Source organism: Hemitrygon akajei, chromosome 7 (assembly GCF_048418815.1).
Source record: "Hemitrygon akajei chromosome 7, sHemAka1.3, whole genome shotgun sequence".
NCBI lineage: Eukaryota > Metazoa > Chordata > Chondrichthyes > Myliobatiformes > Dasyatidae > Hemitrygon > Hemitrygon akajei.
In genome coordinates, this window is record NC_133130.1 from 13005088 (window position 1) to 13023375 (window position 18288).

The following is an 18288-nucleotide window of genomic DNA, read 5'->3' on the forward strand; positions in this document are numbered from 1 at the left end:
GAACTCACTGAGGTGTGGGCGAAGGGGGACAAAGGTGAGGCCCTTGCTGAGGATAGAGCACTCTGCCTCAGAGAGTTGAAGGTCGGAGGGAATGGTGAAGACCCGGCATGGATGAGAGATGGGATCAGAGGGGGGAGGGAGGCTGGTAGTGTCAGTGGAGAGGGAAGGGTTGGGGTGAGAGGAAGATGGAGCCTCTGAGGGCCCAGGAGCTGATGATGGGATCTGAGGGAGAGGGGATTGCATAGTGGTGGTGGGGGAAGGGGAGACGGGAGTCACAATCGCAGCATGTGAAGACCCGGCCTGGAGTTCAAGGCTGGAGTCGCAGTCGGTGGTTGCTCAATCGCTTTGAAGCTGTCCATGTCCGTTGGAACCCACGTTGATGGTGCTGGAGTCCAGATTTTCAAAAACCCCTGGGTCGCTGGGGCAGCCAAGATCGACAGCCGGGGCGAATCCATGGCTGTTGGAACCCGCGTTGAATGTGCTAGAGTCCGGATTTTCAAAAACCCCTGGGTCGCTGGGGCAGCCAAGATCGACAGCCGGGGCGAATCCATGGCCGTTGGAACCCGCGTTGATGGTGCTGGACATTACATCCTTGTTATTACAGGTGTCCCCCACTTTACAAATGTTCGCTTTACGCCACTTCGTTTTTACAAAAGACCTACATTACTAGCCTGTTTTCGCATTACAAAGAGGATTTTTGCTTTTATGAAAATTTTTCCTGTATAAATTAATGGTTCTTTGCTTTACACCATTTCAGCTTAAGAAAGGTTTCATAGGAACGCTCTACCTTCGTAAAGGGGGGTGGGGAGAGACACCTGTATATGGAATACATCCTTGCTTTTAACTGAGCTCGACGGAGGAGTGTTTCTCGCAGGTCAGAGACGGTGACTTAAAACGGGAGCTTTGTGGGCGTTAGTCCATTGTGCGGGGCTTATCAGCGGCAGCAACTGAGCTCGCCGAACTAAATAAAAGTACAGAAGGGATAAGCAGAGCCCCATCGTCGGGAGTAGGCCAGTGGCGAGAGTGGAAGCGACAGGCTTTTGCTCACTCAGGATCCAGCGAAAGCGGGCTTCAGCGAGGAAAGTGGGTAAGTGGACTTCGTTTTTGGTTTTTCTTGGCTTTATTTTCAGGAATAGAGAGCATGTCGGTAGATTTAGGATTTTACTCTGGGTGTCAGATGTGGGAATCCTGGGAATCTTCCAGTCTCCCAGATGGCCACATCTGCACCAGGTGCACCGAGATGCAGCTCCTGAGAGACCGTGTTAGGGATCTGGAGCTGCGGCTCGATGACCTACAGCTTATTAGAGAAAGTGAACAGGAGATAGAGAGGAGCTACAGGGAGTTAGTCACCCTGAGGCTGCAGGAGTTAGATAAGTGGGTGACTGTCAGGAAAGGGATGGGAAGAGCTCAGATGGTAGAGAGCACCCCTGTGGCCATTCCCCTCAGTAATCGTTATCTCATTTTGGATGTGGTTGAGGGGGTGACCTGACAGAGGATGACCATGGCGACCGGGTGTCTGGCACTGAGCCTGTTTCAGTGGTGCAGAAGGGAAAGAGGAAGATGAGTCAGGGGATTCCATAGTGAGGGGAACAGACAGGAGGTTCTGTCAGCCTGATAGAGATACCCGCATGGTGTGTTGCCTCCCAGGTGCCAGGGTACGCAATGTCTCAGATCAGTTGCAGGGTATTCTGAAGTGAGAGGGTGAACAGCCGTAAGTGTTGGTACACGTTGGTACAAATGACATAGGTAGAATAAGGGAGGAGGTCCTGAGGAAAGAATTCAATGAGTTAGGTTGGAAGCTGAAAGGCAGGACCTCTAGGGTAGTAATCTCAGGATTGCTGCCTGTGCCACGTGCTAACGAGTGCAAGAATCGCATGAGCAGGCGTATTAATACGTGGCTGAGAGACTGATGTAGGGGGCAGGGTTTCAGATTTCTGGGTCATTGGGATCTCTTCTGGGGGAGGTATGACCTGTACAAAAAGGACAGGTTCCACCTGAACACAAAGGGGTCCACTATCCTGGTGGGCACATTTAATAGAGCTGCTAGGGAGAGTTTAAACTAATTTGGCAGGGGGGTGGGAACCAGAGTTGTAGGGCTGAGGAAGGGGAAAACAGAAATAAAACAATGTGCAACAGAGATGATAGAAATGTCAGGCAGGAGATGAGGCATAATCACAGCCAGTGGCATGAGTTACAGGGCAGTAAAGAGGTGGTGCAGTTTAAACAGAAAGCAACAAATACTGGACTGAGAGTGTTATATTCGAATGCACGCAGCATAAGAAATAAAATGGATGATCTTGAAATTCAGCTACAGATTGGCAAATATGACGTTGTGGCCATCTCTGAAACTTGGCTAAAGAATGGCTGCCATTGGGAGCTGAATGTCCAATGATATACGGTGTATCAGAAAGATAGGTTAGTAGGCAGAGGGGGTGGTGTGGCCCTGTGTATAAGAAATATTATTAAATCATTAGAAATGGATGACAGAGTATTGGAAGGTGTAGAGTCTCAATGGGTTGAGTTAAGAAATGGCAAGGGTAAAAGGACCCTAATGGCAGTTGTACACAGGCGTCCAAACAGCAACTGGAATGTGGATTACAAATTACAGCAGGAGGAGAAAAGACATATCAGAAAGGCAATGTCATGATAATTGTTGGAGCTTTTAACATGAAAGTGGATTGGGAAAACCAGGTACTGGACCTCAAGAGAGAGAATTTGTAGAACGCCTAAGGGATGGCCTTTTAGAACAGCTTGTTGTTGAGCCCACTAGATGATCGGCTGTGCTGGACTGGGTGTTGTGCAATGATCCAGAGGTGATAAGAGAGCTTAAGGTTAAGGAACCCTTAGGATGATCGCAATATGATCGAGTTCACAATGAAATTTGAAAGGAAAAAATAAAATCCAACGTGTTGGTATTTCAGTGGAATAAAGGAAATTACAATGGCATGAGAGGGGAACTGGCCAGGGTTGAATGGAAAGGGACATCTGCAGGAAGGACAGCAGAGCACCAATGGCTTGAGCTTCTGTGAAAAATAGGGAAGTAAAGGACAGATATATTCCAAATAATAAGAAATTTTCAAAGGGAAGAAGGACACTACCATGGCTGACAAGCGAAGTCAGAGCCAAAGTAAAGGCAAAAGAGAGGGCATACAAGGAAGCCAGAGCTAGTAGGAAGATAGAGGATTGGGGAGCTTTTAAAAACTAAGAAAGTCATTCTGAAGGAAGAGCTGAGTTATGAGAGGAAGCTGGCAACTAATATCAAAGAAGATACTAAAAGCTTTTTTAAGTATATAAAGGGTAAAAGAGAGTCGAGGGCAGATATAGGACCAATAAAAACGACGCTGAAGATACTGTAATCAGAGATGCAGAGATGGCAGAGGAACTGAATGCGTATTTTGCAACAGTTTTCACAGTGGAAGGTGTCTGCAGTATACCGGACATTCAAGAGTGTCAGGGAAGTAAAGTTCGTGAGTGAAAATTACAACAGGAAGCTTAATGGTCAGGGGTGGATAAATCTCCTGAACCTGATGGAATGCACCCTTGGGTTCTGAAGGAAGTAGCTGGAGAGATTGCAGAGGCATTAACGATGATCTTTCAAGAATCGATAGGTTCTGGCATTGTACCGGATAACTGGAAAATTGAAAATGTTACTCCGCTATTTAAGAAGGGTGGGAGGCAGCAGAAAGGAAACTATAGACCTGTTAGCCTGACATCAGTGATTGGGAAGTTGTTGGAATCAATGTTAGGGATGAGATTACGGAGTACCTGGAAGCACATGACAAGATAGGCCAAAACCAGCATGGTTTCCTGAAGGGAAAATCCTGCCTGACAAACCAACTGCAATTCTTTGAGGAAATTACAAGCAGAGTAGACAAAGGAGATGCAGTAGACGTGGTGTACTTGGATTTTCAGAAGGCCTTTGACAAGGTGCTGCACATGAGGCTGCTGAGCAAGTTAAGACCCCATGGAATTACAGGGAAGTTACTCGTGTTGGTGGAGCATTGGGCTAATCGGGAGAAAACAGAGAATGGGAATAAGTGATCCTATTCTGGCTGGCTGCCGGTTACCAGTTCAGTTCCACAGGGGTCGATGTTGGGACCGCTGCTTTTTACGATGCATGTCAATGATTTGGACTATGGTATTAAAGGATTAGTGGCTAATTTTGCTGATGATTCAAAGATAGGTGGAGGAGCGGGTAGTGTTGAGGAAACAGAGAGCCTGCAGGGATAGTTAGATAGTTCAGGGGAATGGGCAAAGAAGCGGCAAATGAAATACAATGTTGGAAAGTGTTACGTTTTGGTTACATTATATTAATCGGGCGGACTGTCCAGTCCGAGTTTCTTTAGAAGCTAATTCTGTTAATAAATTTTCTATCATTTCTCTTCGTGGATCTTCAATTCCTTTATCTTTAAGTAATTTAACTGATAATTTTGTAGTTAAACACACTTTGAAGATTTGGGTACAATTTAGAAAATATTTTGGTTTATTAAGTTTTTCACTTTCAAGTCCCATTTTTTCTAATTTTTTTTTAAACCTTCTATGACTCATGTAGTTTTAAAAGAGTGGAATAGATTGGGTATTAAACATTTTCAGGATTTGTTCGTTGGAGATAGTCTCTCTTCGTTTGAACAACTGTGAGCTAAGTATAGCCTACCCAAAACCCACTTCTTTCAATATTTACAAATTAGAGACTTTTTGCGTTCTCAAGTACATACATTTCCTAAAAGTCCAGATAAGAATTTACTTGATACAATTTTTAATTTGAAACCCTTCCATAATGGATCTATATCTAATATGTATGGTTTGTTGTTGGGAATGACAAATATTCCTTTAGACAAAATTAAAAATCTGGGATCAAGATTTACAGATTCCAATTTCTGAGGATAGTTGGAATGAAATTTTTAAATTGGTTAATACCTTATCGTTATAAGCCCGTCATTCCCTTCTACAATTGAAAGTGGTTCATAGGGCCCACATAACTAAAGATAAGCTGTCTCGTTTTCATTCTAATATATCTCCCTATTGTGATAGATGTAACAATGGAGAAGCTTCACTAATCCATATGCTTTGCACTTGTTCGAATCTTGAAAAATATTGGAAGGAAGTATTCAAAACTTTTTCGGTGCTTTTTAAAGAGAATTTTAAACCTAATCCTTTGACTGCCTTATTTGGTATTGTTGGAGGAAATGATATTATTTTGGAGGCACATGATGTGCACATTTTGGCTTTTATTTCTCTTACAGTCAGGAGGGCGTTGTTGCTTAAGTGGAAGGATGCCACTCCGCCTACTCACACTCATTGGTTACATGATGTTATGTCATGCTTAAATTTAGAGAAGATTCACTGCTCAATTTCTGAACATAGACAAGATTTTTTAACATTGTGGGGACCTTTTTAGAATTATTTTCAAAATCTTTGATTTGTTATTAAGCACAGATGTTGGCCAATATGTTTTACTATATGATAAGGATTTTTTCCTTTTCTTCTTTTTTAACTAAACAGCTGTTTTTTTTTCTGGTAGTGGGTTTAGATTTTTTGTATAATAAATTCATCTTTTATCAAAATTATGTTCAAATTTAATTCATATGGATATGGGGTAATGAGACTATATTTGTGATTCCAATATATTGTAATCGATATATATTATATATCCTACTGTACTGTATTCTTTTATCTAAGAAATCAATAAAAATATTGAAAAAGAAAAGGAAAGTATATGGTCATGCACTTTGGTGGAAGAAATAAATGGGCAGACTATTAATTGGATGGGGAGAGAATTCAAAATGTAGAGATGCAAAGGGGCTTGGGAGTCCTTGTGCAAGATAACCTGAAGGTTAACCTTCAGGTTGAGTCAGTTGTGAAGAAGGCAAATGCAATGTTGGCATTCATTTCTAGAGGTATAGAATATAAGAGCAGGGATGTGATGTTGAAGTTCTATAAGGCGCTCGTGAGACCACACTTGGAGTATTGTGTGCAGATTTGGGCTCCTTATTTTAGAAAGGATATACTGACATTGGAGAGGGTTCAGAGAAGATTCATGAGAATGATTCCAGGAATGAAAGGGTTACAGTATGAGGAATGTCTGGCAGCTCTTGGGCTGTATTCCCTGGAGTTCAGGAAAATGAGGGGGGATCTCATAGAAACATTCTGAATGTTAAAAGGCCTGAACAGATTAGGTATGGCAAAGTTCCCGTGGTAGGGGATTCTAGGACAAGAGGGCACGACTCCAGGATTGAAGGACATCCTTTTAGAACTGAGATGCAGAGAAATTACTTTCGTCAAAGGGTGGTAAATCTGTGGAATTTGTTGCCGCAAGCGGCTGTGGAGGCCGTCATTGGGTGTATTTAAGGTAGAGATAGATAGGTTGTTGATTAGCCAAGGTATCAAAGGGTAAGGGGAGAAGGCAGGTTCTTGATTCTGTACTGATCCGGACTGGTCCAGTCCGGACTGATACTGTCTGGTCTGTTCTGAACCAGACTGGTTCTGTCCGGTCTGTACTGACCAAGACTAGTCCTATCTGATCTGTTCTGACTCAGACTGGTTCCGTCCAGTCTGTTCTGACCCAGACTGGTCCTATCCAGTCTGTTTTGACCCAGATTGGTTCTGTCCGGTCTGCTCTGAACCAGAGTGGTCCTGTCCGGCCTGTTCTGACCCAGACTGGTTCTGTCAGGTCTGTTCTGAACCAGACTGGTTCTGTCCGGTCTGTTCTGACCCAGACAGGTTCTGTCCGGTCTGCTCTGAACCAGAGTGGTCCTGTCCGGCCTGTTCTGAACCAGAGTGGTCCTGTTCAGCCTGTTCTGAACCAGAATAGTCCTGCCCGGCCTGTTCTGACCCAGACAGGTTCTGTCCGGTCTGTACTGACCCAGACTGGTTCTGTCCAGTCTGTTCTGACCCAGACAGGTTCTGTCCAGTCTGTACTTACCCAGACTGGTTCTGTACCGTCTGTTCTGACCCAGACTGGTTCTGTCCGGTCTGTACTGACCCAGACTGCTTCTGTCCGGCCTGTACTTACCCAGACTCATTCTGTCCGGTCTGTACTGACCCAGACTGGTTCTGTCCAGTCTGTTTTGACCCAGACTGGTTCTGTCTGGTCTGTTCTGACCCAGACTGGTCCTATCTGGTCTGTACTGACCCAGACTGGTTCTGTCCGGCCTGTACCAACCCAGACTGGTCCTGTCCAGTCTGTACTAACTCAGACTGGTTCTGTCTGGTCTGTTCTGATCCAGACTGGTCCTGTCCTGCCTGTACGGACCCAGACTGGTTCTGTCCGGTCTGTACTTACCCAGACTGGTTCTGTCCGGTCTGTACTTACCCAGACTGGTTCTGTACCATCTGTTCTGAGCCAGACTGGTTCTGTCCAGTCTGTACTGACCCAGACTGATTTTGTCTGGTCTGTACTTACCCAGACTGGTTCTGTCCGGTTTGTACTGACCCAGACTGGTTCTGTCCAGTCTGTACTGACCCAGACTGATTCTGTCTGGTCTGTACTTACCCAGACTCGTTCTGTCCAGTCTGTACTGACCCAGACTGGTTCTGTCCAGTCTGTACTGACCCAGACTGGTTCTGTCAGGTCTGTTCTGACCCAGACTGGTCCTTTCTGGTCTGTACTGACCCAGACTGGTTCTGTCCGGTCTGTTCTGACCCAGACTGGTCCTTTCTGGTCTGTTCTGACCCAGACTGGTTCTGTCCGGTTTGTACTGACCCAGACTCATTCTGCCCCGGTCTGTACTGACCCAGACTGATACTGTCCAGTCTGTACTAACCCAGACTGGTTCTGACGGTCTGTTCTGACCCAGACTGGTCCTGTCCGGCCTGTTCTGACCCAGGCTGCTTCTGTCCGGTCTGTACTGAGCCAGGCTGGTTCCTTGCTCTGGTCCTTGCTCTTTCACAGACTCGTTCTGTCTGATCCCTCTACCAACCCAGATTGGTACGGTCTGGTCCTCATACTGTACCAGACTCATTCTACTATTCCATGAAGCCTTAAAAACACAAGACATAGGCCATTCAGCCCATCGAGTCTGCTCTATCATTCCATCATGGCTGATTCAGATCCCACTCAACTCTATACACCTGGCTTCTTGCCATATCATTTGATGTCCTGACTGATCAGGAAACTATCAACTTCTGCCTTAAATGAATACACAGACTTGGCTTCCACCGCAGTTTGTGGCAGAGAATTCCACAGATTCACTACTCTCTGGCTAAAAAAATTCCTCCATGCTTCTCTTCTGAAGGGTCGCCCCTCAATTTTGAGGCTGTGCCGTCTAGATCTGCATACCCCCACCATAGGACACATCGTCTTCACATCAACCCTATCTAGACTTTACAACATTCGGTAGGTTTCAATGAGATGCCCCCACATTCTTCTAAATTCCAGTGAGTACAGGGCCAAAGATGCCAAACACTCCACATATGGTAGGACTAATCAAAGTAGGACATACATGGTAAATGGTAGGGCGTTGAGGAATGCAGTAGAACAGAGTGATCTAGGAATAATGGTGCATAGTTCCCTGAAGGTGGAATCTCATGTGGATAGGCTTGTGAAGAAAGCTTTTGGTATGTTGGCCTTTATAAATCAGAACATTGAGTATAGGAGTTGGGATGTAATGTTAAAATTGTACAAGGCATTGGTGAGGCCAGATTTGGAGTATTGTGTACAGTTCTGGTCACCAAATTATAGGAAAGATGTCAACAAAATAGAGAGAGTACAGATGAGATTTACTAGAATGTTACCTGGGTTTCAGCACCTAAGTTACAGAGAAAGGATGAACAAGTTAGGTCTTTATTCTTTGGAGCGTAGAAGGTTGAGGAGGGACTTGTTAGAGGTATTTAAAATTATGAAGGGGATAGATAGAGTTGATGTGGATAGGCTTTTTCCATTGAGAGTAGAGGAGATTCAAACAAGAGGACATGAGTTGAGAGTTAAGGGGTAAAAGTTTAGGAGTAACACGAGGGGGAACTTCTTTACTCAGAGAGTGGTAGCTGTGTGGAACGAGCTTCCAGTAGAAGTGGTAGAGGCAGGTTCGATATTGTCATTTTAAAAAAAAATTGGATAGGTATATGGACAGGAAAGGAATGGAGGGTTATGGGCTGAGTGCAGGTCGGTAGGACTAGGTGAGAGTAAGCATTCGGCACAGACTAGAAGGGCCGAGATGGCCTGTTTCCGTGCTGTAATTGTTATATGGTTATATGTTATATATGTTAACCCCTTCATTCCCATAATCATCCTCATGAACCTCCTCTGGACTCTCTCCAATGACAATGCATCCTTTCTGAGATCTGGGTCCCAAAACTGTTGACAATACTCCATGTGCCATCTGACTAGTGGCTTACAAATGCTCAGCATTATCTCCTTGCTTTTATATTCCATTCCCTTTGAAATAAATGCCAACATTATATTTGCCTTCTTTACCACAGACTCAACCTGTAAATTAACCTTCTGTGAGTCTTGCACAAGGACTCCTAAGTCCCTCTGTATCTCTGATGTTTGAACATTCTCCTTGTTGAGGTAATAGTCCACATTATTGTTCCTTTTGCCAAAATGCATTATCATACATTTCCCAACACTGTATTCCATCTGCCAGTTTTTTGCTCATTTTTCCAATTTGACTAAGTTCTTCTGCAATCGCATTGCTCCCTCAGCACTACGTGTCCTGCACCTGTCTCTGAATCATCCGCAAACTTTGCCACAAAGCCATCAATTCCATTATACAAATCATTGACAAACAATGTGAAAAATAGCGGTCCCAGTACGGAACCCTGAACCCACTAGTCACTGGCAGCCAACCAGAGAAGGCCCCCTTTATTCCCACTTGCTGCTTCCTGCCTGTCAGACAGTTCTCAATCCCTGCCAGTATCTTCCATGTAACGTCATAGGATTTTATCTTGTTAAGCAGCTTCATGTGTGGCACTTTATCAAACACCTTCTGAAAATCCAAGTAAATGATCTCCACTACCTCTCCTTTATCCACCCTGCTTGTTACTTCCTTGAAGAACTCTAACAGATCTGTCAGGTATTTTTCCAATTACAAAAACGATGCTGACTTTGAGTTATTTTATCAAGCACCCCGAAACCTCACACTTAATAATAGACTCTAACACTTTCCCAACCACTGAAGTCAGGCTAACTGTTTGCCTTCCTTCTTAAAGAGTGGAGTGACATTTGCAATCTTCCAGCCTTCCGGGACCATGTCAGAGTCAAGTGATTCTTGAAAGATCATGACCAATGCATCTTCTACCTCTTCAGCAACCTCTCTCAGGACTCTGGGATTTAGTCCATCTGGCCTAGTTGACTTATCCACCTTAAGACCTTTGAGTTTGCCTAGCACTTCTTCCACTGTAATAGTAATGGCACTCAGTCCATCTCCCTGACAGTCACAGACCTCTGGCACACTGCTGGTGTCTTCCACAGTGAAGTCTGATAAAAAGTACCCATTAAGCTCATCTGTCATTTCTTTGTCCCCCATTACTACCTCACCAGCGTCATTTTCCAGTAGTCCAATATCAACTCTCACCGCCCTTTTACTCTTTATATAACTGAAAAAGCTTTTAGTATCCTGCTTTATATTGTTGGCTGGTTTGCCCTTATCTTTCATCTTTTCCCTTCTTATAGTTATTTTAGTTGCCTGTTGTTGGATTTTAAAAGCTTCCCAATCATCCAACTTGTCACTCACTTTTGCTACCTTATATGCCCTTTCCTTGGCTACTATACAGCCCTTAACTTCCCATGTCTGCCACAGTTGCCTAGCCCTGCCTTTTGAGAACTTCTTCTGTGGGACATATCTATCCTGTGCCTTGTACTGTCCCAGACTGGATCTGTCTGGTCCTCATATTGACCCAGACTAATTCTTGCTTGTTCCTGTATTGTCCCAGGCTGGTGCTGTCTGGTCCCAGTGGACAGCCGGAGCCATTTTCCCAGGTTGGATGTGGCCAGAGGGTCTCTTTCTCTGCTGCTGTGCCCTATGAGTCTATTTGGACTGATCTAACTTGTTGTTGGGAACACAGTCGGATTTCACCCCCAACCTCGTGCCTTTGATGTGTGGGGGATCCACGTCTATTTGCCACGAGGCAGACTCGACTCTCATGTCTTCCTCAGGAAAGCTGAGAGTGTTAAACATTAGAATGCACTTCTGGCTGTTCAACGTGTTTCCTGTTGTGGCTCAGCTGTCTCCAGGCAACCTTGTGTAATTCTTTCTGATAAAAAAACACACACGCCAGCACACAGCTCTTTAAACTGGACTCCTTCCAACTCAAACATCTGACAAGCCTGACTTTAAGTGCACCCAGGGCTGTGCCTGAGGATAGGTTCAGTAAACGGGGCTTTTCTCTTTGGAGTGAAAGAGAATGAGAGGCACTGTGATAGTAGGCAGCTGACGATCCCAGGGGATTATGGGTTTGCACCTTTGGCAGACTGTGTCCTCTCCGGGGCACAAGCCTGGGTTGGAAGATTTGAAGATTTGCAGAGGTTGCCAGAGTGAAGTTGTAAACATCAAACTGCCTTAGGGACCCCAGTCCCGGATTTCTTCCTCGGGGTTTACTCTCCAGCCCTTCCTATGGGGGGGGCGGGGGTATGGTCACAAGGCAGCGGAGATTTAAAATCAGGGCTTTCCTTCTCCAAGGCTGACGAGCCCCACCTGCCCAAAGCAACTGGTTTTGAGGTGCCAGCGGTCCGCCTTTGCCCCTTCTCTTGTCCGTAGAAACAGTTCTCCTGGGCCTAGTAGCTCAGCCACACATGAAGTCCAAGAGTTGGACTTGGTTGTCGGAGGCTGTTGGAGTCGCATGCCATTTGGAGCACATTATAGGTAGTGGGAGCTTATCCCCACCACCACCCCTGGCTAAGACAGCCGTAAAAACCAGACTTGATAAAGGTGTACAGGATGATATGAGGCATTGATAGAGTGAACAGCCAGAGACTTTTTCCCAGGGCAGAAATAGCTAATATGAGGGGGCATAATTTTAATGTGATTGGAGGAAAATATAGGGGGGGGTGGGTGCAGAGATAGGTTCCTTGCACAGAGAGTGGTGAGTGTGTGGAACACCCTGCCAGGGATGGTGGTAGAGGCAGACACATTAGGGACATTTGAGAGACCCTTAGACAGACACATGGATGATAGGAAAATAGAGGGCCATGTGGGATGGAAGGGTTAGGTTGATCTTAGGCTACGTCCACACTAGACCAGATAATTTTGAAAACGCCAGTTTCTAGTAAAAACAATAGGTGTCCACACCAAGCATTTTCAAAAATACCTCCGTTCACATTAAAATGGGTATTTAGATGAATCTCCTCCTACTGGGCATGCTCAGGACATATCTACAGAAAACAAGCAACATGTTTGGTGTCGATTCTCACTGTGAAAGTGCACGTTTGTGTAGTTACAGACTAGAAAAACTTAAAAGGAAATTGTCAAACAATGGACAGCTGTTGGCTCTCATGCAGGAGGACTTAAAGCTGAAAAAAACAAATACTGGGGCGTGTGGAGGCAACCGACAGGGAGTTCACGGACTGTCTGACTCAGCTGACGACAGACATTGAAAAACTGACTAACTCTGTTGCATTAATCAAGCACCTTGTTAAATGTATAAAATGTCTGCATCAGTGTTATCTTGTATTTCCATACAATGTTACGTTAGGCTGTTACACATCTATTGTCAGAGAAGTACTTACATAAATAGGTAAACCACCTTCATACGAGCAAGGACAGAAAACGGCAAAGTGAATATGTGTGCTTATTTATTCAGTAAATTATGAGTCGAAGTAGTTGGTGAGTACATTTCTAACTCTTCTGGCTTCGGACTCGTTGCTGTCTGTTCTAAACTTGTCAGGCTGTGTGGGGGGTTGCATTCAAGAAAACAATGAAATGCCGCCATCTGTTCCAGCAGGTCATTACAGCGTTTCTAGAAATCTCCAGTTACCCCGTCCACATTACTCTACCCAATCGACGTTTTCAAATTTACACACTCTGGAGGGCATTTTTAAAAAGCTCCATTTTCGGGGGAGGAAAATATCATTTCAGCGTGGACAGAAGGTCAAAACGAAGAGAAAAAGCTTCGGTTACGGACTTATCCGGTCTAGTGTGGACGTAGCCTTAGATTTGGTTAAAAGGTTCCGTGTTCCGTGTGCTATGTTCAATGTTCTATCTTCAGTGTTCTATGTTCTGTGTTAAGTAGAACTGATTAACTTCAGATTTCCCCTCACACTGGTTCAAACAGAGATCACTCAATTCTCATAAAAAAAGGAATGATTCTCATCATTATGTTGATAGGATCACAGAGCCCACAACAGGAAACGTCTACACACAAGAGATTTTTCAAAGAGAGATTTTGGAAATCCAAAGCAACACACACAAAGTGCTGGAGGAACTCAGCAGGTCAGGCAGCATCTATGTAAATATATGAACAATCAACATTTTGGGCCAAGACCCTTCATCAGCATGTTGACCTTTGACTGCAAGGTAACCACAGCTTCAGGAACCATTGGCCAGAAGACATACAATCAGAATTAGGCCATTCAGCCCATCAAGTCTGCTCCACTGTACCTCATTTATTATCTCTCTCAACCCCCTTCTCCTGATTTCTCCCCGTAACTTTTGATGCCCTTACTAATCAAGAATCTACCAACCTCCACATTAAGCATACAGTGACCAATAACTTGACCTCCACAGCCTTCAGTGGCAATGAATTCTACAGATTCTCCATTCCCTGGCTAAAGAAATTCCTCCTATTCAAGGGACATCCACATATTCTGAGGCTGTGCCCTCTGGTCCTAGACTTCCCACCTATAGAAAACATCCTTTCCACATGCAGTGTTCTTTAGGACTGAAATCTCTTCAACCCCACCGTCCTGAACTCCAGGCCTCAAACTCCGGACTCACCGATGTCGGCACCATAAGCTCTGGGCATTCATCTTTGCACTGGCTGTCACGTCACCTGTTCACACAAACATACAGCCCCAGGATCTGCCAACCTGTGATCTAATCCACAGTGCTTGCCAGCCCAAAGTCTACTTGAGATGGACACATGAGGAGTGTACGTATGTGGTGAAGTGGGGGAAATGATGAGCTGGACGAAGTGGACATGAGACACCTCAACAGTGTATCAAAGATAACTTCAAAATCAGCCTGGAGAAGTCCAATATGATGCCTAAAAATGGGAAAGAGTAGACATTGCACTCAGTAGATACACCTGGAGGAAATCTGTTCAAGAAGGAGCTGTCCGATGTGACAACAACCTCCATTGTGCCACAGAGAACAAGTGGCAGCTGGGAAAGGAGAGATTGAACAACCAAAAGACCCGACCACTAACCACAGCCACCACCTACTCTTGCCCACACTGCACCAGAATAGGTGGGTTCTGGATCGGCCTCTACAGATACCTGAGAATCCACTAATAGGTTCAAAGTAAATTTATTATCAAATTTATTATACTGTATATGTCACTATATTCAACCCTGAGAATCATTTTCCTGTAGGCATTCTCAGTAAATCTATAGAATAATAACTATAAGTGCTCTGGGCCTGTATTCGCTGGAGTTCAGAAGAATGAGGGATGACCTCATTGAAGCCTATTGAATGTTGAAACCGTGATAAAGTGGATGTGGAGAGAAGGTTTCCTCTGTGGGAGGGTCTAGGACCAGAGGACACAGCCTCAGAATGGAGGGATGTCCATTTAGAATGGATGGAAGCAAAAAGTTCTTTAGCCAGAGAGTGGTGAATCTGTGGAATTCATTGCCACAGGTGGCTGTGGAGGCCATGTCACTGGGTATGTTTACCCAGTGTATATAAATCTCGAATGGTTAGGGCATGAAGGGATACAGGGAGAAGGCAGGAGACAGGACTGAGAGGGAAATGGATCAGCCATGATGAAATGGCAAAGCAGACTCCATGGGCCAAATGGCCTAACTCTGCTCCTGCATCTTATAGTCTTAAGGAGAACATCTTACTCGACTCATGGTCACATTGCTACTACCTCAGAGGCAATAACAGCATTCATTCACAAAACCCCTTAAATATAGGGAGCCATCCTAATGCAGGTCTTGGGCTTGTTCCCAGCTGGAAGAAACACAAGGGGAATAGGGTGTCTGTCTGTCTATCTCTCTCTGTTCCTGTCCCTGTCTCTCTCGCTCTCTCCCTGTTAGTCTCTCTGGCACTGGAATGTGTGTGCTGACACTTGTGGACTGGCCCCAGTACGTCCTAAGATTCTGTTGACCGCTCACACAAACAACGCATTCCACTCTGTTTTGATAAATTACTGAATCTGAATCAATCAATCAATCTCTCGCTCTCCCTCTCTCTCCCTCCTTCCCTCTCTCTCTCTGTCTCTCTCTTTCTCTGCCTCTTTCTCTCTCTCCCTCCTCCATCCCCCTCTCTCTGCCTCTCTGCCTGTCTCTTTCTCTCTCACACACACAACAATTGCATCAACCCTCACTCTGCAGGAAGTGGTACCTTTGTCACCCTTATACAGGTTCAAGTTGAGCTCATCTTGACCTTTCAATGGAGGAACGTTGATATAATCGCCTTGGCCTTTCACCAGCTCTGATCTGCAGCGCCCACAGCGAGGACCTTCTGAAGGGATGTCACAGTTGTAAGATGGGAAACTTTCATAGCCCATCTGTGCACAACAAAATCCCATAAAACATACTATGAAAACGACTGGAAAAACTTCATGACATTGATAGTGATTAAAAATATTAATGGCAAAACGTTGAGTACCAGGGGACATGCATTTAAGGTGGGGGGGGTTAAGATTAAAGGAAGTGTGCAGGACAATATTCTTACACAGAGAGCGGGGAGTGCCTGGAAACTTTTTGCGAAGGCTGAGGAAAGTCCATCTCCCACCCCCCATCCTCATCACATTCTACAGGGGTTGTATTGAGAGCATCCTGAGCAGCTGCATCACTGCCTGGTTTGGAAATTGCACCATCTCGGATCGCAAGACCCTGCAGCGGATAGTGAGGTCAGCTGAGAAGATCACCGGGGTCTCTCTTCCCGCCATCACGGACATTTACACTATATGCTGCATCTGCAAAGGAAACAGCATTATGAAGGACCCCACGCGCCCCTCATACAATCTTTTCTCCCTCCTGCCATCTGGGAAAAGGCTCTGAAGCATTCGGGCTCTCACGACCAGACTATGTAACAGTTTCTTCCCCCAAGCCATCAGACTCCTCAATACCCGAAGCCTGGACTGACACCTTGCCCGACTGTCCTGTTTATTATTTATTGTAATGCCTGCACTGTTTTTGTGCACTTTACGCAGTCCAGTGTAGGTCTGTAGTCTAGTGTAGATTTCTCCGTGTTTTTTTTTACGTAGTTCAGTCTAGTTTTTGTACTGTGTCATGTAACACCATGGTCCTGAAAAACGTTGTCTCATTTTTACTATATACTGTACCAGCAGTTATGGTCAAAATGACAATAAAAGTTGACTTGACTTGACTTGACTTGAATGAACTGCTGGCATGCTGCTGGAATTAGACATGATGGTGGAATTAGATAGATAGATAGATAGATAGATACTTTATTCATCCCCATGGGGAAATTCAACTTTTTTTCCAATGTCCCATACACTTGCTGTAGCAAAACTAATTACATACAATACTTAACTCAGTAAAAAAAAAATATGATATGCATCTAAATCACCGTCTCAAAAAGCATTAATAGCTTTTAAAAAGTTCTTAAGTCCTGGAGGTAGAATTGTAAAGCCTAATGGCATTGAGGAGTATTGACCTCTTCATCCTGTCTGAGGAGCATTGCATCGATAGTAACCTGTCACTGAAACTGCTTCTCTGTCTCTGGATGGTGCTATGTAGAGGATGTTCAGAGTTATCCATAATTGACTGTAGCCTACTCAGCGCCCTTCGCTCAGCTACCGATGTTAAACTCTCCAGTACTTTGCCCACGACAGAGCCCGCCTTCCTTACCAGCTTATTAAGACATGAGGCGTCCCTCTTCTTAATGCTTCCTCCCCAACACGCCACCACAAAGAAGAGGGCGCTCTCCACAACTGACCTATAGAACATCTTCAGCATCTCACTGCAGACATTGAATGACGCCAACCTTCTTAGGAAGTACATTCGACTCTGTGCCTTCCTGCACAAGGCATCTGTGTTGGCAGTCCAGTCAAGCTTCTCGTCTAACTGTACTCCCAGATACTTGTAGGTCTTAACCTGCTCCACACGTTCTCCATTAATGATCACTGGTTCCATATGGGGCCTAGATCTCCTAAAGTCCACCACCATCTCCTTGGTCTTGGTGATATTGAGACGCAGGTAGTTTGAGTTGCACCATATCACAAAGTCCTGTATCAGTTTCCTATACTCCTCCTCCTGTCCATTCCTGACACACCCCACTATGGCCGTGTCATCAGCGAACTTCTGCACATGGCAGGACTCTGAGTTGTATTGGAAGTCTGATGTGTACAGGGTGAACAGGACCGGAGAGAGTACGGTTCCCTGCGGCGCCCCTGTGCTGCTGACCACCGTGTCAGACCTACAGTCTCCCAACCGCACATACTGAGGTCTATCTGTCAAGAGGCTCTTAGACACAATTACATTCAGTGGCCACTTTTTTAGACACCTCCTGTACTTAGTAGCCACTGAGGGCATGTTCATGGTCTTCAGATGCTGTAGCCCATCCATTTCAAGAAATGACATGTTGTGTGTTCAGAGATGCTCTTCTGCATACGGCTGGTGTTTTACTGCCCGTCACACCATCAGCGTTTAAGGCAGCAATGAATGTCCTCGTCTCTGGCGGTGTTCAGGGATTCCTTCATCATGTCAGTCGCTACCTCTCGGTTTTCACCACTGTCAGTCATCCAAGTCCTGGGTGGAGAAGTGTCTTGGCCTGAAGTGTCAACTGTTTACTCTTTTCCATAGATACTGCCTGGCCTGCTGACACAGGAATACCGTTGCACTCAGATGTAGAAGGCCTTTTCACTGCTGTTTCCATAACAATTTTGTTTGACCAGTCAGGGTTGTTAGCCCTGAGCGGAACCCCGGAACCCGGAGGACTGGTGGACTGCTCTTAGTCTGGCCTTTACCCTTTGACCTGTTTGGCATAGGTGACCCTACCAAGAGCCAAAGCATAAAGCTGTGACTCCAGTCAGCATAGCTCTCTGGGTCATTTAAGCATGCAAGACTCCAAGCAATGACAAGGTTGAGATCCTCTTGGAGGACATTAATGTTGTAACGCAAGATTATTTGAATTACTGTCGCTGTCCTGTCAGCTTGAACCACTCTGGCCATTCTTCTCCGACCTTCCTCATAAACAAGGCATTTTCACCCACAGAATGTCC